The sequence below is a fragment of the Mustela lutreola genome, chromosome 11, assembly GCF_030435805.1.
Source record: "Mustela lutreola isolate mMusLut2 chromosome 11, mMusLut2.pri, whole genome shotgun sequence".
Lineage (NCBI taxonomy): Eukaryota > Metazoa > Chordata > Mammalia > Carnivora > Mustelidae > Mustela > Mustela lutreola.
This window is the reverse complement of record NC_081300.1, coordinates 14,231,072-14,255,621: the sequence shown is the minus strand read 5'-3', so window position 1 is coordinate 14,255,621 and position 24,550 is coordinate 14,231,072. Positions and strand designations below refer to the sequence as shown.

At 48.3% G+C, this 24,550-nt stretch overlaps 1 protein-coding gene across 3 annotated transcripts in view; it reads right to left on the bottom strand.

Moving 5' to 3' along the window:
• The window catches only part of RNF152 (ring finger protein 152), a 77,330-nt gene extending 55,075 nt beyond the window's left edge, over positions 1–22,255 (bottom strand). For 2 of the 3 annotated variants that reach the window (XR_009345843.1, XM_059139417.1), the window contains exon 1: positions 21,848–22,254. The gene's annotated coding sequence lies outside the window, so the exon portion shown is untranslated. Of the gene's footprint in view, positions 1–20,488; positions 20,613–21,847 lie in introns of all 3 variants that reach the window. The other variant, XM_059139418.1, reaches the window with a different exon arrangement.
• Between the last annotated feature and the right edge of the window lie 2,295 nt (positions 22,256–24,550).

The window sequence follows — 24,550 nt, the reverse complement described above, 5'->3', positions numbered from 1 at the left end:
CATGCTAACACCTTGCAGGTGATCTTGTTTGTTCCATGAATATCTTCAGTTCTCCATTTCATTGTAAGTAGGACTAGCTAAAAGAAACCCTGTCTCCACCATTTCCCCCCACCCTTTCAATCACCACAAAATTCTAATTAGTGAAATCCACAGAAATGGGAAATCTCCATCTTCACATCTTAACTGCTAACGACACAACGATGACATAAAGACTAAATGAGAAGGTGTGTAAGCATCTGTGCTTTGAACAGGAAACCACGACAGTTGACACGGTGTCATCAGAATTCACTCTAAGCGTTTGTATTTTCTGGTAGAGACTTCTGCAAGGAGCTTGCTCACTCTGAATTTAATCCACAGTTTAAAAAAAAAAAGAAGATGGGCAAGTCTATCAATCTAAGGCAACCTCACCTGTCTGGTCGTTATCTTTCCATTGCTCCTAAACCTTGCCCTGTCTGGGAAAAAAATCATTTGGAAATGTGGAAATAGAGTTATACTGGACCCACATGGGATTCTAATCCCCTGCTTTTAGGATTATAAAGAGGCTGGAGTGGGGGTGGGGTTCAGAGCTCAGCGGGGTGCCTTCCGGGGCCAAATGTCCCTGCAGCCAGGACAGGGCCTATGAGAGAACCAGCCTTTACAGACCACTGTCCGAGGATGGGATTTATTATTACAAATACACTTGTGGATGGCAGTTTTAAAGATCTTCATGTCATACATTCCATCTGCTTGTGTCCCACACCACTTTTTTCTACTAAGTGACCTCATCTGCTGGGGCTTTCTTCCACCCAAGGTGGTAAGTGTGCAGCGCTCCCTTTAACGTTCCCGGGGTCAGTCCCTCACCCCTTGGCTCTTCACAGCCCGCCTCCTTCCCCTGCAGAAAAGACTCCCCAGCCCCGCCATCTGCCCTGCTCCAGAGTCCAGCCAGGGTCCTGTCTCCGCCAACAGCAGCCCCAACCCCACTCCCTTTAAGTTTTGCTTTGGGTTGTCACTGTTCCTTCTCTCCCTTTTTCCTTTTTTTTCAGGATGTGGAAAGAAGAGTTCCTTTAAGGTTAAGCAAGAAGGAAAAAGGACCAGAGTCCTATTCTCCTGCCAGCATGTGTGTAGACCTCACTGCTTCCGATCCAAGAAAAAGAAAAATGAAGCCAAAGTAAGGGGCCAGCCCCATCCAAGGCAGAACGATCCCGTCTGAACTGAGGGCCTCCCAGGCTTCGTGCCTTCATGCCTCCTGCCCTGGTTTTCGTGCTCAAGTCAGTCCTCCCACCACCCCATCCCCAACTCTTAGTGGAGCCCATCTGTCTGATAATGTAACAGCCTGTGGTCGTCGACTTCACATTCCCTCCATCCGACCGGCCCACACCCCATCTGCACCTGCTTCCCTGCGCGGCCGGCAGACACTTGAGCCAAGCGATTAGCCACAACACCCTTACGGAGGTGACTGTGTTTCCCTTCCTAAGGCGCTCACATTTTAACAAAGGATTCAGGGACATAAAACCCAAAAAGGAAAGGAACTAATTTATAATGAATCGTCTACGTACCAGCTTCAGACCCCAGACACATCATTGAATTTCTCTGGGCCTGCCTCTGGCTCCTGCCGCAGACAGCTGTTCTGATACTTCAGTAAGCTAGCATATGCATAATACTTAAAACAGCACCTGACACCTTGCAAGGGCTCCACAAGCATCCATTTTATTAACCTTCACCATGATCTTCTGAAATAAGTACTATTGGTTTCATCTTAAATGAGGACACAGAATGACTGGCTCAGGACCACAAGGCTGATGAATTAGCAGAGTAGGGATATAGCCCTCAGTATACCAAGTGACCACAATCCCTGCTGTTCTCAACCCACCGCAAGGAATGAAGCTCTAACGGTAAAATCATGGACACACTGCGGGCCTGTGCAGTGCGATCCCACTGAAGGGGTCCTGTGGTATGCTGATGGTGGACTATCAGAAGGAAACACCGGGCAGCTGAGGTGAGCATGGGATGATTTGACCAGAGTCCTGGCCAGAGTTGAACGCATGGTGTACACTGTCAAGGTTAATGCAAGGCCCACCTCTGAACCAGACCTTGGTCTACCCATTTGCCTCCTTTAGGCTCAGCTTGTCCCGATGATAAAATGGGGCATAAAATTTACTTGGGGAGCACCTGGGTGGCTCAGTCGTTAAGTGTTTGCCTTCAGCTTGGTCATTATCCCAGGGTCCTGGGACCAAACCCTACTTTGGGCTCCCTGCTCCGTGGGAAGCCTACTTCTCCCTCTCCCACTCTCCCTGCTTGTGTTCCCTCTCTCGCTGGGTCTGTCTCTGTCAAATAAATAAATAAAATCTTTAAAATAAAATTTACTTGGGCATTGCAAGCTCCTGACCCCTGGAGGTGTTCATGGCAGAAGAGAAAACCTCCTGTGAGGGAAACTGCAGAAAGGAAGGAAGTCCTACGGTAAGGAGGCCAGCAAACCTGGGAATGGAAGTTACTTCCAACGTAAGAAATCGAGGTTTCACTGAACAACAGGCTAGAGATGAACAATGCTTATTTAAAAACAAACAAACAAACAAACAAAAACAAAAAAAACCCTGCTGGAGCCAAAAATATTACTAATGACTTTGGTAATATCTGGTTAAAAATTCTTCATGAAGTCTGGGCGGTTTAATTTTTTAATCTCCAAAATATTCCTGAAAACTCACCTATTTCCATTATAGGTTACAAATCCATTATTAGGCCTCTTTCCTTTCTGGCTTGTTCTACATTTGAAAAGCATTGACTATTCCACTGAAGCGGACTTCCCTCAAAATAACCTCATTATTCTAGACTTGCACAATTATGTCACGGATATAATTACCACCATCATGATTCCAGGGCTATTTGTTGCGCCATAATTTCCAGATGAATTTCTGGTGTAGAAATAAAATAGCCACAATAAAATAATTAATTACAACTCCATTATGACAACAGCACAGAATGACCGAAATTAAAACTCTGAAAGTTTTAGTATTTCGTTTTTAATATCATGTTCATCTTTGTAGCCAGCAAATAATTACTATAAAGGCGCCCACTGTTAGTACATTTTGTTTCTAATAGCACTGCTTTCTTGGTATTGGTACTTTTCCATAACTACTACTGCAAAGTTTTGAAAGACCGTGATATCATGACGGTCTGGTCTGAGTACCAATGTTACTACTAACCAGATTCAGGGTCTGTTTTTTGGTTTGGGTTTTGTTTTTTTTGTTTTTTTGTTTTTTTGTGGTTTTTTTAGGATTTTATTTATTTACTTGAGGGGGAAAGAGAGAGAGAGCTCACAGAACAAGAAAGTACAAGCTAGGGGAGGGGCAGAGGGGAAAGCAGACTCTCCACTGAGCAGGGAGCCCGAAGCGGGACTAAATCCCAGGACCCCGGGATCATAACCTGGGCTGAAGGCAGATGCTTAACTTACTGAGCCACCCATGTGCCCCCAGATTTAGGGTTCGTATGTTCTTCTACCCCTCGGGAGCATAATCTGGCCCAAGCCACTAAACTTCTCTGGGTCTCAGTTTGTTCAACCATAAATATGGGACTTAAAACAGCACCTACTCCTAAATTATTGTGATAATTAGGTGGGGTAACTTTTACAGAGCTTCACAAAATACTCTAGATTTAATTACAAAATACTCTAGATTTAGTTAGATTAAGTTAACAATTCTTTAACTTGTAAATTCAGTTCAAAGATATTCAATATTTTAAATTTTACTCAAGGGGCGCCTGGTTGGCTCAGTAGGTGGAGTGTGTGACTCTCGATCTCAGGGCCATGAGCTTGAGCCCACGTTGGGCGTAGAGCCTACTTAAAAAATAATAATAATCAAATAAGATTTTACTCAAAATGTTGTCACCTCCATTTTCTTCTTTTTCTGCCAATGTACTAAAGTGATTATCCAATAGTCAGTAAGCACCATCAGCCCACCTGACACATTCTCTGAAGGACTAAGGTTCCCTTCTACAACCCGAAGAAAACAGACTCATTTTCTGAGACAATGGAATTGGCTGGAGCAAAGCACAGGGCAGCAGATTGGAATTAATCAGCAGATTCGAATTAATCGGCGCTGATTATACTAGAGTTTTTGAGGCCCTTGGGGCAGAGGGTGCATCAGTAAACAAACTTCACAAAAGGAAAACAAAACCCACTTACCATCTTCAAAGTATTTTCCTAATCTATCTAAACGAGTAGTTTTATTCTGCATTATTTGTGACTATTCCTCACACCATACTAAGTGAATTCTGTCTGGTTAATTTAATTTTAGACCTATAAAAACTAATTTCAGGACTCTACTACTGTTTTACCCACTTGGGGCTCCAAGTATATTTTGGTTCCTGAAAACCTACCCCCAACTTCTTACATGAAACCCAAAGGCCAAACTACAGGGCGATTTGCCCCAATACTATTCCCTCTCCACTAGCTGCCCAGTGTATTAACTGACCAGAGAGAAGAATCAATCAAGACCGTCAATATGTCTTTGGAATAGCCAAATAAAAAGGACACCAGTGGCAGGAACCACCATACTTCCCTGGCCAATACAAGACTCAGCCACCAAGATGCAGTGCCCCCCACCCCCGCCGACCCGAAGAAAACTTCCTGATGATACAGCCCTGAACCCACCAGTAGCACAAAGATACCACATCCAAGAGAGTGTGGGGGATATAAAAAAGTGTGAGATCAGTACAGTCTTTAAGGAGACGAAGAGCCAGTTAGAGATAGAAGATAACCGGTCATGACAACATTTACTGGTGAAAACGAATAAATAAGCCAGGTCCCTGGTAGGGTAGGCACAGCCCTCACGCAAGCCCCATCCGGCATCACTCAGCAGCCGGCCCCACCCCCGGAGGCCCTGCTCTAGGTCTGCAAGATGGAGGAGACAGTGAAGGTCCCTTTCTCCTGCAATCATCGGGGATTCGGAGATGGGCCTTGGGCAGGGTACCAAAGAAAGAGTTAGGATCTGAACTGGGGTGGAGGGAGAAAAAAAAAGGCAAGTATCCTCAAGGAGACCACAGGAGGAAGGCAGGCCAGCCGGAGCACGCCCAGGGGCTGGTGAGTTAGAAACACATGGCCAGTTTGGGTGAGTGGAGCATCATCCCACTGGACTCCCAATACGCCAGGCAGGGCCCCTTACAAGACCCTCTCCATGCACGGTCTACAAAATATCTCAAATGTCTTAAATCACGGAGAAATCAGAATCAATCTGGGAAGAACAACTACAATTTAGCTCCACTAGAACCTAAAGTCACATATTACCTTTTAGTTTTCAATACATGTAAGTGTCCTCTGCTCCGGGAAACAACCGTGTTTTCCTGTTCCTTCCTCCGTTTCCATCTCTGCCCTTTCGCGGACAGCTCTCAGAGCCTCTCTCTCCCCCACTTGGCAACACAGTTCACCCTCAGACTCACAATGGCCACCTGGATGTCGATTAGTCGCAAAGGCGCAGCTCTGTCCTCTTCCAAACGCCATTTTAAAAGAGAACTCTTGGGACGCCTGGGTGGCTCAGTGGGTTAAGCAGCTGCCTTCGGCTCAGGTCATGATCCCGGCGTCCTGGGATCGAGTCCCACATCGGGCTCCTTGCTCCGCAGGGAGCCTGCTTCACCCTCTGACTCTGCCTTCCACTCTGTCTGCCTGTGCTCGCTCTCACTCTCTCTTACAAATAAATAAATAAAATCTTTAAAAAAAAAAAAAAAAAAGAGAACTCTTGATTTCTCCAAATTTGGCCTTTTGCACATCATTTTGTCTTTGTTACTGTTATTCACCTGTAACCCACACTTGAAAACCTGTTTCTCTCCCACCTCTCATTCAACTGATCTCCAAAACTCCACTAAGTTTGTCCCTGAAATGTCTCTTGCATTCATGCATCTTTTCTCTCCTGTGGCCCGCCTCCTGGGGTGCAGGTCTTCTCTGGACCCCAACTGGTCTCCCCACCTTTGTCCTTCCCCATCCACACTGACTGCTGCCAGATTAAGCTCCCAAAAGCACAGCTTCATACCCACCTGCTCCCAACCCCCAAAACCATCATGACTTCCTGCAAATAAATCCCAAAGGCCCCCTTCCCACTAGCTAGTCTAATCCTTTTCCCCCCAGTCCAGCTCGCATAAGCCACAGTCATAAAGCACTGTAGTCATCAAGCACTATTTGGTGTTCAGAAGAAAGATTCCCCCCTCCCCTACCACCTTGCTGCTCTGCTGGAATGCCACTCCACTGCCCACGTGGCCAGATTACTCCCTACACTTTAGGAGCATCGCCAAATGCTACTTCTTGCATGAAGCCTTTTTAAATCCTTTAGCAGGAAGTAATCTCTCCCCTTCACACTCTAGTACCACTCATTTCATCCACTACCACCTGGCTTGCGGTTCCTGGTGTGCCTGTGTCCTTACTCCTACCGAGGGGACCTCCTCAAGGAGCATCCCTGTAGGAAAACAATCAAACCAACATGCTAGATTAGTACTTAGGAGGAACCATGGCGCCAAGAGTTATGGAAGACACAAGAGCATCCGTTGACAGCAAATTGGGAAATTATGCTCCAACAATGCAAAAATAAAGCGATAATATCTGTAACTCTTTTTAACCACCATATACAGATGTTCGCTGAACTCATGAAAATACAGAACATCTCGGAGAAAAGGAGTCTCCTGGACAGAATGAGGAATGTGAGGCAGCACACGGATATATCTCACAGCCTCAACTCCAGAGCCATGTGGAGCTGAGTTCTAATCCAAGTTCCGGCACTCACGCACTTTGTGACCTTGGCATGTCATGTAGCCTCAAGTTCTTGTAAAGAAGCAAATTAAAATAGAGATAAAAAGTACCTTCCCCTTCAGGCTGTAGTGAGAATAAGGCACACACAATGCAAAACACTTAGAGCCTGGCATATAACTAGTCCTATCCGGGTTAGCTGGTCTTATTATGGTGCAAATGTTCTATATGGGGGAAGAAAACCCCACAAGAATCACAGACTTGGTAGTAGTTAAGATGTCTGGCAGGATTTTTACTACAAAGGAAGACTTCACCATCTTAGAATTGTCAGTCCACATCTGCTCTCTTCCTGACAGGGAGTCTCTGGCTGATTTGACAGGTGGGGTGAAATTCACCGGGGGCAGAGAGCGGGGGCAGAAGGGGGGGGCGGGGGCAGGGGGCTCTCTGTACCATGGAGTGAATGTTGTGCAAACAGGGCAGGCACCCGGCCACTGAACCAGCCACAACGCCTTCGGCCGTCAAGGGGCTCCCGCACAAACAGCCATTGTCACCGGCAAACAACCCAGCCGCTGTCACCCAGATGGGGGCCAAATGAAACCATGGGACTTATGCATTTTGGTCCGTGGCTCTGTGTCGAGACAACCACAGATACGATTAATTGCTGCACAAGAAATCCAGAACCAGGCCCTGAATCTGGCCCGATAAGCAATCTTTTGGGGTCAGATTTTTAAAGGACACAAATCCACAGCATCCGGCTGGACTATGCAAATTTGAGTCTGCTTCAAGGCCCAGCACATCACACGGCGACTCATTAATTAATGGTGTGGGGAACAGCTGTGACTGCAGGGTACCCACATCTGTCATCCCCCTCCCCAAAAAATGTGAAAATGCATTATACAAAAATTGCCACAAATAAACGACCTGAACCCAGACCACAGGCCTGCAGTCCCACACGGTGAAGTGAAACCTGCCAGGACGTTGGAGGGTTTATCACTTTCTACTAAAATTATTTATAGCTCAAAATTGTTCATTCTTCACATGTCAGAATTACCAGAGTAGTGGGATCCAAACTCACATTTCTCCTCGTCTTAGTTTCTGACAAAAATCTCGAAGTTAACAGAATTATAGCACTGAGGCTGATGCCTTACAAGAACCAACAAAAATACCGTCCCTTTCTCCGTGGCTGGAAGGTCTGTTTTTACTGACGACCTGGAATCCTGGCATGGCTGCTTCACCGAGGGGTCTCCATCCAAATGTCAGGGAAGGTGAGGCAGCGGACACTGACTATCAGAATAAATACCCCCAAATCTCAGCAGCCTAACGCCGCACATGGTTTAACCCCTTCTTCACGCTGCATTCCACTTCCGCTCAGGGAGGGAGGTTCTGCTCCACACGTCATTCAGGTTTCTCCCACCCTGTGGCTTCTCCCACCCTGTGGCTCCATCACGGCCCCAGCCTTCGCAGTTCTCCCCCACCCTACTCCCCCTGCAGCTGGCCAGCAGACCAGAAAGAGAGCAAATGTGGAAAAGGCCCTCCCCCTTTAGCTGCCTCTCATTTCCACACACACCCCATGGGTGAGAATCAGTCACATGCCTCTGCCCCCCCGCCCCATGTGGAAAGTAGTCTAGTACAGTGGTTGTCAACACTGTGGAGGCAACTGTGACTCCCAGGAGACTGGCAATGTCTGGAAACATCTCTGTCCTAATGAGGCAACTGGCACTGAGTGCGTAGGGTCCAAGGGTGCTACTGAACACCCTGGGGGGCACAGGTCAGTCTCCCTGCAACAAAGACCCATCCAGTCCCAAACGTCAACAATGCTGAGGTTGTGGAAGCATCCAGCCACTCCCCACCACCACAGGACATGTCAATGCTCAGGTCTACCGCCATCTGTCACCAGACACTCTCATCAATCCCAAGGAATCCACATTTCAAGCTTGTTCATTCATCCGCTTGTTTGTTCCTCCGTCCATTCATCTGAACTCCTGAACAAGACAAGGTCCCTGCAGTCAGAGAATTCTCCAGTGGAGCAGGGAGGCAACCAGAGGTAAGTACGATTAAAAAAGAACAAATGGAAGGAACACTAATTCTTCCTCAGAGGGTTGGAGGAGAATCCATGAAGCAGATAGAATGGGAAAGAAGTCTTGAAGGAAGCAGATACTTACAGCTTTCCATAGAGACGAGGCATTTTTGTGAGAAGGGGAAGGCACTCCAGGAAGAGGGAACTCCACGAACAAAGCAAGGGCAAGATGAAAGGACAGGACTTATCCCCGTTTCGGTGTGGGGCAGAACAGTGACAAGGGGAGGAGGGCTCGCCCACCAACGGCCATTGTAAGAAATGCTTTTTTGTTTGAACAATATTTTTTAGTAGAGTATTCGTGAAAGTCTTAAGCTCCCAGCTATGCACACTGGCTTTCAGTCAAGTAGCCCTTCAAGAAACAATTCCCACCACCTAACTGCATAGAAACATGTCAGCACAGGGCAGAGCTCCGAGAATAGTCAGAAATCGCACTGCAAATTTCCCAGCAGAACTCATCACCGACTCCTTCAAACCACACAGCCCCAAAGCCACGATGAGACTGATTCAGGGAGATGCGGACCCGAATCATCCATCTTTGTTCGCAGGGACAGAAGCGTGCAGGAGTCAGATCGCTTCCTGAGTTATACCACACTGAACCCATTTTTTAAAAAGGGCTTAACTGCTTTTTTCAATCCCGCATCCCAGCCGTGGATGTGGCTCCCAGGCTGGGGGTTAAGAGCAGACCCCACAGGCTCCATATCCCAGCTCTGGCATAAACTCGCCGCGTGACCTTGGGCAAGTCCCCTAACTTTCCAGGATCCTCCGCCTCTCAGATAACATGCTTAAAGCAGTTAGCACTGAGCCTGAAGCCTGTAATACATGTTATCTGCTATCTCTGTACTAGAGTTATTCCCCCCAAGGCCCCCCCCCCCCAGAAATGCACTGTGGAATCCAACAGTTTGGGAAGAAAAACAACAGATAAAGTTCCATGTCATTTTGTAAACCATGCATTATTAATAACAATGTCAATTTGCTTCAGGCAAGATGCTTTTAATTACGAAGTCAATACCACCATGTAAACACCAATTTTTCTTCATTTTGAAGCTAAAATTGAGCCTAAAAAATACCACACTCTTACATAATTATTTACCCCTTATTCAACTTAACTCACTTTTCTTCCCTCCAACTGTTGTCTCTCTCTCTCTCCTTTTCTCATTTTCGCTGTGATCAGCTCTGGGAAAACAAAGTGTATTTAGCTGTTAAGTACTATAGATTATATCGAACGACACCAGTCACCTAGCACTAAAAAGCCTCATAAAAGGAAGAAATTTGTTTCTTTACAAGTCAGAATCTCGGAGGAGTTAAGCTGAGGGAGGTAAGCTCCAGAACACAGACGAGCGTCACCCGGAGCCGAGCGGCCTAGACTCACGGGGAGCACCCCACTCCTGGGGGGTCCTAGGTGAACACAGGCGAAGCCCCAGTCACCTTTACTCACAGGCGCCATAGAGTCAAATGGCGCTGCCCTTTGCAGTAAGTCAAGGACAAGGAACAAAATGAAAGCCAAGGCGACCAGATGACGGAGGCTGAATTCCATTTACACTTCAAAATTGATGATCACTGCCCTCCTAATTTACAAGGAATTCTAAGTTGTCTGGACAGCATCTCTTTTTCAATTTCCATTCCAGACTGGCCTTGATTCCCGAGAATGTTATTTTAAGGAGCACATTACAAAGAAGCTTTGGCACCTCCAATGAACAGGTTCCACAAATAAGACCCAATAAATCTGGGATAAAACTTCACATATTCTTTTTAACCTCTAGGTGAAGACATTTTTTCTTGCAAATCAAAGAACTTCTTGTTGGGAAGAATGAGGGCCCTAAGATGCAATTCTCAAGCACCGTGTTTATTACTGTAACATAAACTCAAGGTGTGTGAACGATTAATTTTGGATAGCTCTGACTCTGCTGTTGGCGCTGTATTGCTCAGTGGGTTAAAGCCTCTGCCTTTAGCTCACGTCATGATCCCAGGTTCCTGGGATTGAGCCCCTCATCAGGCTCTCTGCTCAGCAGGGAGCCTGCTTCCCTTCCTCTCTCTCTGCCTGCCTCTCTGCCTGCTTGTGATCTCTGTCTGTAAAATGAAGAAAATCTTAAAAATAAAATCAAATCTTCAAAATAAAATAAAATGCATTCTGCTTGCCTGTAAGTTTCCCCTTCCATAGACAAACCATTTACCTTTTTCTCAGGTGAAGCAACAGGCCCTGAAGAAATCTGGCTTATCAGGAACCAAAATGAGTATTTCTCAGAGCCATGGTGCTTACCCAGGAATCTGAGTTGAAAGAGTGACGTAAATGTCTAGCAATTGCCCTCAGGTGCTCTGTGCCCGGGGTCTACAACTAGCAAACTAATTACTGTTTTGGTAATTTGCTGCAGGTCCTAACATCCCCGGATAAATAGTTACACTTCCCAAGAAGAAACAGAACACAAAGGGTTATCACTGGAGGCATCGGCTAAAGATCAGAAAAATCTGTGGCTAATCCAAGGGCCTTATCAGTTGCCATCAACCCCATGTGTTAGTAATGGAGATTCAGAAAGAGAGAATGCAGACAAATTGGCCCCCAGGCTTCCAGATACCCCACTCTGGAGGCAGGAGCTAGGCCTCCTCCTCTTCCCAACCCACACTTGGAATGATCAGACTCATCAGGAAATCGCTCCCTTAACTCGAGGAAAACACAGGGCAGCGGGTGCACAGGCACTCGATCACACTACAGTTCTGTGCACAACATGCGCACGTTCCAGAAGCATCCGAGCGTCAAACAAAAGACAAGGCAACTCATCGGCCGGTGTCACGTGGTTCCAACAAGAAGAAGAACAACAAACAGTCGAGAGAAGCGACAGCTCATACACTTCAGGTCGCAGCACAAGGGACCCAGAGAGGATAGAAGGTTGTGCATTTTCAAGGAACCCATCCGAGGGCCCAGAATGAAATCCTGCAAGGATCAGCAACCTGGTCCTGCACTGGAACCCAGCTCTCAAGGTCATTTCCCAAGATTAAACTGCACCCTTCCTTCAACAAGTATTTATTAAATAGCCACTGTGTACCAAGCCCTGTGCAAAAAACCCTTCCAGGCACAACAAATATTACAACTTAAAGAGCATCTTTAAAAGATCCCGTTAACTTTATAGCTCTATCATATAGGCTAGTTGCCTTTCTTGCCTGTACTAAAGAGATCTCTTCTTTAATAAAAATAACAGCAATAATAATAAAGATCCTATTCCAAAAAGCACATTCAGAAAGAAAAGGACTGACAAAGCCAACTGCCTTCTGCAGGCTTGTCCAGGCCAGCTCTCTGCTGCCTCTCTTCTGAGGACGGCTGCCTCTCCAACCGTGGGAAATGTCCACAAAGCCTGCTTCAGGGAGAACAAAAAAACAGACAACAAGAACAGGACCCCTCGGTAGGGTAACCAAGTAATGCTGGGCTTCCTGGGGCCTTTCTGGTTTTGAAAACAGAAAGTCCCTCACCCGGGGTATCCTCTTAGTCCTGGAAAAGCTGAATCAGTGGGTCATCCTACCTCCCAAGAAACCAGACCCTGGAAACCAGACCCTTCCTTGCCTGGCCCGGGAGGGCTGAGGTCACCGGAGAAAGGACGCTGGTGCTCTTCAAGGAAGGCCGACTGCCTGTGAGCTGTCCCAGAGCCGCTCTGCTTCTCCAGCCTCCTCCTGAGAAGGCCGATCATCCTAAACTCCACGCCATATAGGCAAAGCTCTACAAAGACTCTCCAATGATAAGACTCCAATGCCATGACATACGAAGCAAATCCTCATAAAAATGCCAGAGGCCGTAGGTATTTGGATGTGGTTATCTTCGTGGCTAGTTCTAGAGCTTCTGCAGCGTAAAGCACAACTGTTCATCCCGAGATTTCCAGATTTCAACACAACTGGTGGATGGCAGATGCCAAGTAAGAGGGACATTAATAACAGCCGCCATTAATGTAGCATTTAGGATGCACAGTCCAACATGCTAAGCACCTTATGCAAATGAACTAACTTACTCTCGAATAGCTCAGTAAGGTTGACTGTCCCCCATTTTCCAGACAAAGAGACCAAAGCTCAGTCAGACATTATTTACTCAAGATCATTAAGGGCACAGCCAACACCTGAACCCAAACCCATCTTGCTTCAAATATGCCATGTTTTGGGGACGCCTGGGTGGCTCAGTTGGTTAAGCCGCTGCCTTCAGCTCAGGTCATGATCCCAGGGTCCTGGGATCAAGTCCCACATCGGGCTCCTTGCTAGGCAGGGAGCCTGCTTCTCTCGCTGCCTCTGCCTGCCACTCTGTCTGCTTGTATGTACTCTCTCTCTCTCTGACAAATAAATAATATCTTTAAAAAAAAATATGCCATGTTTTTAATCACTCAACTGACTTAGGATCAGGTAAAATGGGTATGTATGGTAATGGTCAAGAATTGAGGGGGTTGAGTATCAGAAACATTTCTTTTATTCTGTCCCCTTTTAGCTTCGCCACTGAAAAAAAAAAAAAAAAACCCGCAAATTAATTACAAGTTAAGTTTGTACATTAAGCTAAGGCAAGGGTTTTACTTAGAACTGTGCAGAATTGTGCCTAGCAAATGGCAGGAACTTATTTGAATAAATTTAATAATTTAATACAATTTTATACCTAATACAGGGTTTACGCCATTGATTCTCAGTGTTTCAAATGCTATTTTACCCATCACCAGAAGTGGACAGATGGGTTCTGTTTCTCAGTAGTTAGGTTTCTCAATCGTCAATGTGATGGAGTAGGACCGAATGGACAAGTGCTTGCCTCACGTAAAGAAGGCTCTTTACCTGTACGGTTGAATAAGCCATCACTCACTCACTCACAATGACCGTTGATCCTTACGTCACGTGCAGCACAGGGGCAAATTCTCCAAAAGAGGTACGGAGATCTATCCACATTCTCGCCAACCACTTTCAACCTCGTATCAACCTGCAAGGAAGCAATTTACAAACCTACCCCAGAGCAATACAACTGGAAAAGAAGATCACACCAAATACTTTGTTTTTTGAGACACTGATCTCAACTCCATTCATTAGCCTCTCAAACTGAGAACATTATTTTGATGTTAATGTATCCGTGGCCATTTTCTCCAAGCAGCTAAACACATTTCCTCTTTCATAATAACGCTATCTGTAATGATCAAGCATTCCAAGGGTTAGAGTTTCCATCATGTGAACGAGTATTCCAAAATCAAAAGAGGAAGAGCAAACCAGATGTTTATCCCAAAGGCACTTATGGCTACAAGCTAATTACGAAGGGAGACATGGCAGCCAATTGGACAACAGTTGCCCACTATGGTCAAATCCAAACAACATGGTCTGCTTCTTGAGACTGTGGGGTAGCCTGGAGATGATGGGATGTAAGTTTTCTATGTCCCCCAAGAAGATGTTTTTGTGTGTACTCTTGTGCTGGAAGAAGCGGACAAACAGAAGCTGAGAAACAGAGCACCAATAACAATTCCTTTTGTTAGAGTGACAACCCTCAATGAGAACATTCACTTCCCAACCACTGAAATGCACATGAAGCCTGGCAACTCTAATTTGATTCAATACTTAACCATTATTAATGCAAGTAGGGGAAGCTCTTAAAAATAAGTTTCCCTCGGGGTCAGCTGGGCTTCCAGTTCTTGGCTTCAGTTCAGGACATGGTCTCGGGGTCCTGGGATTGTGCCCTGTGTTGGGCTCTGCGCTCAGCGGGGAGTCTGCTTCTCCCTCTCTCTCTGCTCCTCCCCCACCTCCACTCATACTCGTGCTCTCTGCTCTCTAACAAATAAAGAAAGTCAATCAGGAAAAAAAAAAAAAGTTTCTGTCTTCTTAACTTCCTTTAAGTCTAAGGCCAAAAGGATCTATAATTCCTTTATCACAGTGGGTCAAAATCATTTCTGGGCTGTCAAAGATTCATCAATGATTGAGTATGTATTGAGCCCTTATGTTGCACTAACATGGTGGGGAATAATAAATAGGTTCAAACCTCATCCAGTATTCATCTCTAAGGAGCTTGCAAGAGAAATGAGATGTTGCTGGTTTCAGTCCCTACATCCACTAGCTCCAAGGCCCTCTTGGAGGAAACTCTACCCCTCACCCTCTCCCCCAGCTAAGCAGTGACTGGAAAAATCCCATTCACATCCTGGGATATCTTTTCAGTACATCGCCCTTCATCTGAACTAGCTCGAGTGAGTTTCTATTCTTTGGGATTAAAAAGAAAGAAAAAGACTAGGGTGCCTGGGTGGCTCAGTCAGTTAAGCACCTCCCCTCCAGTCATGAGCCTAGGCTCCCTGCTCAGCGAGGAGTCTGCTTCTCCTTCTGCACCTCCCCTCTACTTGTGCTCTCTCTCTCTGGCTCTCTCTTCTCTCAAATTTAAAAAAAAAAAAAAAAAAGAAAAAGAAAAGAAAAGAAAAAGACCCCTCCATTTTAGGTGATAATACAAGACCATTTATGATAAGTGTCCTTTGTAGAATGAATGAACGTTAAATGAAATGAGGGATGAATGCGATTTTGCCAGGGAACTTTGCAGGAGTGAAGCATTGCTATGGGCCAAAGTGACAGAGTTAAATGTTGTAGAAGAGTTAAGAGCCAAATCACACCTTGAGTGACATAGTATAGGGAAAGGACATTGCAGGCCACAGAATATTCCAAAATTTTAAACAGGCTATGCAAAACATTTCAGGGACTAGTGGGTTCACCATCCCAGCTACTCTTAAACTCAGACAGAGCAAAAGTTAGGGATGGACCTTAAGTCTTGAGTCTAGGTGGGGAAAGCCTTAAAGGGAAGAGTAAAATATATGAACCTCATCCCCAAAAGACAGAAGCCACCGGAAAGTATTAAGCAAGGGAATGAACACCTAAAATGGCCTACTGTCCTAAGGGTACCAGCATTTTCTCATATGGATTGGGGTGGGAAAGCCAGGAGGTAAGGGTACCTGCTCCTAGAGTCCCGAGAGAAATAAAGTCGTCCGCTGGGAGACGAGAGTAAGGACAGAAATGAAGGGAGGCAGGGAACTGTCACTGAAGAGCGACGGTCCGTCTGTTCATCAACAGAACCCCAACATTCATGAGAACGCTCCCTATTTCCACGGTATCTGTCAAAGCTTTTGCCAAAATCTCATCAGTGACCAGAGAACGTCAGTGAGGAGTGTACTAAGTGTGTGCTTATCTGGATTTATAAACAGACAGCGAGGCAGGAAAGTTACATTTCCTTGGGAGGTAGGCCGGAGGGCCGAGAAAGCAAGCACGGGCACAGAACATGGCGCCCCAAGACCCCACTTCAACAGGTCTCTGCCCCTCCCCGCCGCATTTGATCAACGCCACCCCTGCATGAAGTCTGGTAGCCCAGGGAGCCTGTGTGACCTCAGAGTAAGTTTTAACCTGCAGGATGTGTGCAGTGAGCGGGAATGAACAAATCCAGCGGCAAATAAGACACCACGCTCTATTCACGCCCTCTGCTCCCCGTAGACCACAAGGAGCCCCCCTACACTTCTACAAAAAATGTACTCCTGGCCTCAGCAGCCATAGAGGGTCTAGGCCAGAAAACCACAGGCTCCAAGGACCACCCAAAGGAGAAACAGTCACACACAAACTGCTTGCTGCTGGCCTCAAGTCCTCCAGTGACAGTAAGTCAACCAGAAACCAAAAATCCTTAAACATAAGAGTAATTTCGTTTATCTAAATGGTGATTTCAATCACGAAAGCAGACTCCTGGAGTCCAGGCAGCTCACAAAGCCAAAAAGCCAGCAGGGAAGGAGCAGGAAAACCCACGCCCTCCTCCCTTCCGGCTTTCTCGACATTTCCACGGCGCCTGGAGCCAGGCATCCCATTCACTCCACAAGTGTCCTCTACCTGGTCCGCGGACTAATTATGAAATTAACTAAGTGGTGGGCACTCAGAGGCCAAACAAAACACAGAAATGTGTTGCGGAGCTTCACAAATGTATTTCGAGACTAGTCCCTCAGGACTTCGTTCTCCCTCTTGTGGGGTCTGTGCTGGCCCTCAGCCCAACCCCACACACCCTGGTGGGTTCCTGGAGGTTGTGCACGGGCTATACTTGGTTCTCCCTTCAGGCTTCTCAGCCACTCATTTCCACTTTCCCTGCCTTTGGGTGCAACACTGTGTCACTCACGGGAAGCAAAGGGCAGCCTCTGCATTCTTAGGCTAACACTGATGTCCCCTAGTCACTGTGACTCAGGGGCCATTTCACCGTATCACCTGTCTAGGGAGAGCTTTTTATAAAAAATGACTTCAGCAAGCAAGGTGATCACTGAGCCAGAAGCAATACAAAATATTTTGTTAAATTCCACACATATGCCAAAGGTATTTCTCAAATCCTAAAAACTCTAATACATGCATGCATTAATCAAAACATGAACAAAGATATTTTGAGGAACCAGCACTTCTGACAGCAAACTCTCTCTACAAGCCACCAATTACTTAACCCGCTGCCCCTTGTGCACCCAACTGTTTTGAGGGACAATGCAACAAGGCAGGCTTTTACCACCCTCTTTGTCAACATGGTTGCTGATGGGAGCATGAATGTCCCAGAACTCTCTAGGTGTTCTGCTGGCCCCATGACCAGAAAACGTCACTCATCCAAAGTGCTTTTTCTAAACCTCAGAGTAACAAGGGGGTAACTCAAGGCCACCCTATACAAATTCCTGCCCCCTCAAAGTCTTCTCTAGGGCCCTGCAATCTTTGCTGTGTGAGGCGACCCCCTATGTGACTCTAGGCCCACCGCCACTCCTTTCCTACCCTGGCTGTCCCAAACAAACTCAAAAAGTCTTAGACAAGAGGCAGATGGAGAGGGAGAGAAAGTCTGTAAGTAACAGCTCTCTGTTACATAATGCTAAGCACAGAACCTCCTAGAACTAGCCCTACAACCATTTCCTGGCCTATCACGTCAGAATAAACAACTACTCAAAACAGGCAACAAGAGAGAACATTATGGTTTTTTTAAATTTGATGGTCAGTGTACAGTCGTATCAGTAAATATAATACCAACACATCAGTAAATACCATGTGGGGGTAGAACCAGATTCTTTAAGATATTTTTCATTCATTCTTTCAACTGATACTCTTATAACACCCAATGTCTACAAAGTTTGAGCTAGCCCCACAGAAAGACACTTTGTAACCTCATCTGGGCCACAGCACCTGTGGAAGTCATTGGTGATCACTCCCCGCTACCCCTCTTTCAGATTTCGCCTTCTTCAAGACAAGAGATACTGAACTATGGTTTCAGTGGGGTTCTAGGACAAGTTCTGGCCAAAGCAATCTGAGTCACTTCTGCGCCCGATCGTGTCATTAATACAAGGAGATCCTCTAGCTTCCTTTCCAGGACTGCACATTCAAGATCACACCTGCCTCAGTTTGTGTCTTCAGGTGACGAGGACAAGCAGGGCCTACACCTGCTGACCACGCCGGACACACTGCACGGGAAAGAAAGAAACTGTGTTTAACCACAGAGATTTCAAGGTGATTTCTTCCTGCAGCGTAACCTAGCCTAACTTGCCAATATTATCGCTGTTTTAAAACAGAGAGAACCCTGCAAAAGTTCCTCTCCCCGTCTGTTTTCAAAATCAGGTAATACCAAAAAAGCAGAGTTTGTTTCAAACTTCAAGCCATTCTTTCAAATGTAGAGGGTGCAGACAGGACAGACAAGTTCAAGCAACTCTCAGGGAATAAGGAATGAAAGAGAATGACCTTTCAACAATGGTGAGATCTAAACATTCATGTGAAATTCAGCTCAAGAGTTTAAAGCCTATGAAAAAAAAAGGTCACCTTCTGACAACAGGTCCAGTCTATGAAGTAGTGATCTCCCCAATGAAAGAGGCATTCAATGGCCATAAGCTCCTCCCTCAGAAGTCCAATGCCACCCTTTGTTCCTCTTTCTTTAGCTTCCATCCAACTTAATTAAAATCAGGTCTTCCATAAGCTTCCTGAAGGTGGCTCCTCTTTAGGTCTCCAGACAGTCTCCCCAGCCGCCCCTCCCCTTGGCATTTTTCACAGAGACTATTATTTATCAGGTGCTCGATCAACATCTACTGAATTGAATTAGAGGGAACACTCTGTAGAAAAGCCTTGGGCACTGGAGGCAAAGGTTGGTCTAATAACCCTCTAGGGTTCCCCACCCCACAGCTAAACACACTACTGCAGACATCTGGGGCTGGGGAGTCTCCACCTCAAGAAAACAAAATCAGCATCAATATAACACTTTATTATGATTTATTACCACACAGCGCTTAAAACCACAGTACGCCGAACACTGCACTGTGGCTATCTTTGTTCTTGGACGTGCATTTACATGTGCAGGCAGCTGTTCTCCCTGGTGGAATTCTGTGTGTGAGGTATTTATTTTTTCTATTAAAAAAAAAAAAAACCCACACCCTTTGTTTCTATTGCATTATTACACTCCTTATTATCCCATCACGTGGCTTCTCCTCTTGCAGGAACACAGCACACACCCTGCGTTATTGCTGACATAAAAATTACTTGTCAAAATCCCTCTATCCTGGCACCATTACGAACCTGATCTTCCCAAAGCGGTGGCCTTTGTTCCAGCTGGGACCAGATACCTCCCTTACTTTTCCTGGTGATTCCCAGATGCTCGGAGTACAAGGATACAAGCCAGTTGTCACTGACGTTTGCTGAAAGTCACCTTTCAAAACTACCCTAGAGGTGAATGACAAATCCTTCAAGTTTTTCCATTTTATTTTTCAAGGGATTTCCAGGGGAGGGCAAGGTGATGGGGGAATCTGCCACAGACAGTGCGGATATTGCTGCAGCTCAAGAGAGCTTGGGCCCTCAGCAATGCCTTCTTCCTAGGAGATGAACCTTGAGGCCACCTCCATAACGACTCTTAATCTCTGCTTCTCGGGTAGGATGCGAGGACTCTGCCCTCTAGGAGACAATGCCAATGCCAAGGTGATCTGACGCGTCTGAAGGTTACATTTTCATTGAGCCCCATCAAGATAACCCCAGATTTCATTAGGTTGACACCAGAACAGAGCTATCCTTGGAAAGAAAGGAACAGGCCAGAGTCTTTGGAAAAGAACCAAACACCTAAAGATAAAACGCAGTCTGAGAGCCTAATGGTTCATGGCTATGTAAATGGAAACTTAACTAAAGCGTCCTTTCTCTGTTCTCTTTTCTGCTCTGCTCCCCCAACTGCCCTCCGTTCCACCTCCCAGGAACTTACTGCTGGCATGTCCCTCCTGATATTGCAAACACGATTACAATGAAGGCTTGCAGGAGAGACATTATTTCCTAAGAAGGTTACTACATTTGACCAATGCCCTAATTGAGCACTGGTCAAATTTACAATCCGCCTCACAATGATACCTTTTCAACAAGCGATATCCACGAACAGACTGAAGCCAAAATATATTACTACAGATAAGAAAGCAGGCATCTAATCCAAACCCCACGTTCAGATACAATTGCCCATGTACTGAATATATCAAAATTCCCATCCATGGAAACCCGGGGGAATTGATTCAACCCCAAAGGCACCCTGCCCTCAACGACTTCTTGCAAAGGAAGGTTTCAAGTCATTTGCAATTTCTTTCTCAGAACCAGGAGTTAGCAGCAGCCCCTCACGGCTCCACCACACAGCAAAGGAATGGTGTGATGCAGAAACCCCCCAGTCAGCCCCGTGCAAACACTGTTGGCCCCAATGACCCAGAGACACCCCGGCGGCTACCCAGACTGCTGGGGGTTACCTGAATCTGTCATCAAGTCCCTTTCACCCCCTTCTGCGTGATGACATCAAGTGGAAATGGTACGCGTTTGGGAGGCAAGAGGCAGACAAGCAGGAAGCACAATTGAGCCTGAGCTTTGTTCAGCCTGCAGTGAAAGACGCGCAGGAAGGGTTAGACTCGCGCAGCAAAGAAAGAAATTCAAGCACCCTCCCCGGCCGGCGGCGGCGGCGAAGTGGGTGCGCTGGGCGGCGGAGGGAGGCGGCGGAGGTGTGGGGAGCCGGCCAGCCGCGGAGGGGGCGTAACGCTTCCTAATTGTCTCTATAGGATAAATACCCCCTCCCCCCACTCCGCTGCAGTCTCCCCCGCCCCCAAGTTCTCCTCCGGTGGCAGAGCTTCCACCAGCAACTGTGACCCCTCAAAAGAGAAAGAAACACGAGAAGGCGTAGAATAACATCTCGGGGCAAAAGACACACTAGCAAAATATACTAGTCAACCGGGTTCTCGGGGAATGCGGGGCGCCGGGTCACCCGCCCAGACAGACACACCGGCGCTGCATTCGGGAGCATCCTTTCCCTCGCCCCCGTCCGCCACCTCATCAAGTCCCTGTCACTGTTTTGCCGATTTCTCCACTCTTTCCAAAACCACGCAGCGCTCCCCCCGCCCCACCCCCACCCTAAGCGGCGGATCTGGGACCGCCGCCTCGCGTGCAGCGTCCCACGCGTCCAGCCTGCTTTGTCCTGCCGCTGCCCTTCCAGGAGCAAGCGCCCCAGGCACGTGGGTCCGCACAAAAGATCCCCACCATCTGACCCGCCACGGCTCCCTCTCCTCCCGAGAGGGGTCCCGGGGCCGCGGAGCGGCGCGCGAGGGCAACTTCTGGGGGTGGGGACCTCGCTCGACAAGGGGCTTGCTAGGGGACCGTCCGGGGTGCGTGCGGGGTGGGGGCGCAGCCGGGGCGCGCGCGCACGTGCACCCTCCTGGGCGTGCGCGGCGCGGGCACGAGACGCGCTCCCTCGGACTGGAGCTCCAGGGGGCATCCGAGGACTCCGCGGAGCGGCCGACAGCGCCGTTCCCCCGCCCCAGCCGCCAGCCCAACTCCGCCAGCGCTCGGGCGAAACGCAACTCCAGGGACCCCCTCCCCGGCGCCCCGGGACCGCCCCGCTGTGCGCTGCGCTCCCTTCCCCGGGACCCCTGCGGCCCGCCACTCCCATCTGCTGCCCAAAAGAAGCCCCCCCCAACACACCAGGGGGTGGCTCCCCTTCCCCGCTTCCCTGGCTCCGGGCGCGGCCGCGGTGGGGGCGAGGGCATCCATCCCTTCGCGCCCCTCTCGCCGCCCCCGACCCGGGAGGGGCAGAGCCGAGAAACAAACCGAAAGTCACCGACCTCTCTCTGCAGCGGGCTCCGGCGCTCCCTACGGCGGCGGCGGCGGCGGGAGCATCGCGGGGTGGTCCCGGCGCGCCCGCCACCCGCTCGGCCAGACGCGCGAGGCGGGCTGCGGGGCCGGCGCGGGAGGGGAGCGCGGCGTCCGCGCCTGCAGCCTGGGCTCCCGGCTCGGCCCTTCGGGAGGCGCCCCACCTGCCCGCTGCCCTCGGCGCTCCCGGTCGGACACGGCCGCCAGGCGCTGGGCTCCGAGCGGGAGCTTTTTGTGTCACCACCCAGACTCAGGCACCGAAGGGGGGGTGGGGGCGGGAGGCCGGGCTCCGCTCCCCGCGGCACCGCCCCTCCCCCGCGGCTCCACCTCCTCCAACCCCCACCCCCCCTCCACGGCGGCTGGTCCTGGACGTCCGTCTGTCAGTCCCGAGTCGCACCCCCGCCGCCCGAGTGAGGGGCTGCCCACCCTGGCCCGCGCGCTCCCTAGGCCGTGCCCCAAATGCCCAACCTGGGCCGGGACCTCGACGTTGTCTCAGCGCCGCGCGCAGTGGGGGGCCGGGGAAGGGGGACCTGAGCGACGATCAGGTATGAGACGAGGCCGCGTTCGGCAGGCGGGAGGTCAGGGGCTGAGGCGGGGGCCGAGGCCGGAGGGGACCGGCGTGCGGCTCCGCAGAGGGGGACCGAGCCGGGGAGTTGATACCGTCGCGTTTCCAGAAACTGCCCTGGCATCCGCGTCGCCGCAGATACTTCTGGCTGCCGCTAAAAGTTCACGTAATCCAAGCAGGGATCGATCCTGCTTTTGTGGAAGGGAAGATACTTCCCGAGCAGCCCGAACGGATACCCCACCACCTGGCTCCCTGGAAGGGTGTGCAGGGGAGGAGGCGGGGGTTGAGAAGAACGAGGTGCAAATGCTGCGGGTTCCATGACAGGTGCAAACCACCGCGGCCCACCTTAATCTCCACCTTGAAACCGAACTTCTACCTTAGGGAACATGCTTAGCATGATTAGATCCTCCAAGAAAATATGACGACGGTCTCTGGCCTCTTGGGTTGACTGCAGAACTGGGTAATGGAGGAGAGGGGTGGCCGGTAGAGGATGGTGTGCATGCTCCTTGGTGCCCTTTCCAAGGATTTCTATGCAGAATGAAGATCTAAAAGTCTGTTGGATGACTCTGAGAAGGATAAGCCCGCCCACCTGCCTGAATGCCAGCACCAGGTTAACTGGATGGTTCCTCAGTTAAACAACAGAAAACACGCAGCCTTTTCCCCTAATTGTCCTAATTTCCCTTTTTCCTAATTGTCTCTATAGGATAAATACCCCCTCTCCCCACTCCACTGCAGTCTCCCCCGCCCCTAAGTTCTCCTCTGGTGGCAGAGCTTCCACCAGCAACTGTGACCCCTCCAAAGAGAAAGAAACAGGAGAAGGCGTAGAATAACATCTCGGGGCTTGTCCACAAAGAAAGAACTCCCGTTCTAACCTTTCCCAAGGGCTCACCGAAGCGCTTCTGCCAAGAAAATGAAAAGGAGACCCTCCAAACCACAGAAGGGGGGGGGGGCTCTGAATGACCTACTAAAATTCAAATTGTACTCAACTAAAACTCCTTCATAGTGTTTCCGAATGTGTTGTCACTAAGCACATACAGAAATCAGTCACCAAGAGACAGCTTTATGGCTTTATAGCTTGATGGCTGTCAGTCCTCTCTTGGGCTCCTAATTAAAGTGTTCACTTGGCTAACTCGTGTCCTTTTGTTCCCCAAAGTTATATCCTCACTGCACCTGGCAGCAGGGAAAGCTAGATGTGTGCTTTAAAAGCCTCAGGTATGCTTGGGGTAGAAGGCTTCAGGAGTCTTTATTTTTGGCCTCCAATTCAGGGCAGAAAAAAAAAAAAAATTTTTTTTTTTTTTTCAATGAGAAGCTAATGAGAGTATTGAAAACTTCTGATGTTGACCAGGAGCTTGGAATAGGATAGTAAGTTATCACACCTCAAAATTTTACAAGGAAAGTTTAGCCTATAAATATTATGATTATACAAGAAGTGCCTTTAAAGACTACTTTTAAGAAGCTAATTTCAGGGACCAGTAATTATTCCAAAATATTGAAACTCCTTTTTTCAGTGGCTTTCAAAATGATTCTTTGGGAGGATTCGAGATTTCAGCCTGGCGTGGGGTAACTTCCATTCTTACTGATTCATTCCCGCTGGCTGGTATTTTACTTCGTAACCCATCATGGGTGTTCTGCCTTCTGTCCAGTCTTGTAAAGCTGTCACGTAGAGAAGGTTAATTAACTGGGGCAGACCGGGATAGACCAGTTCTAAGACTAGTAGGGGGCAAGCATCAACCCTTCGAGTCAGGGGAGAAGCAGGCAATGACATGTCTGAACAAGATTCTTCAGCGAGGCGGTCCCAGGAGCAAAGCAGCGGCGACAAGGCAGTGTCCCCAGGCAGGCAGCATGGCCAAAGCTTCTGGCCTCCAGCTCCAGACCAAGCCCCTGCCCGTGGTGGGAGTAAGACAGAGTCCAGGTAGCATCTCAGGTCTTAAAGAACTGGTCTTCTCAGGATGGGCTCTGGGCACAAGATAAAGATCAGATAGTCATGAAGGCATTCGACAAATATTCCTTGAGTATGAACTGTGTACCGGGAACTCGGCTCTAGGATCAGAACAGAGAAGAAAACAGACCCAAATTCCTGCCCTCAGAGAACACACATTCTAACAGAAAA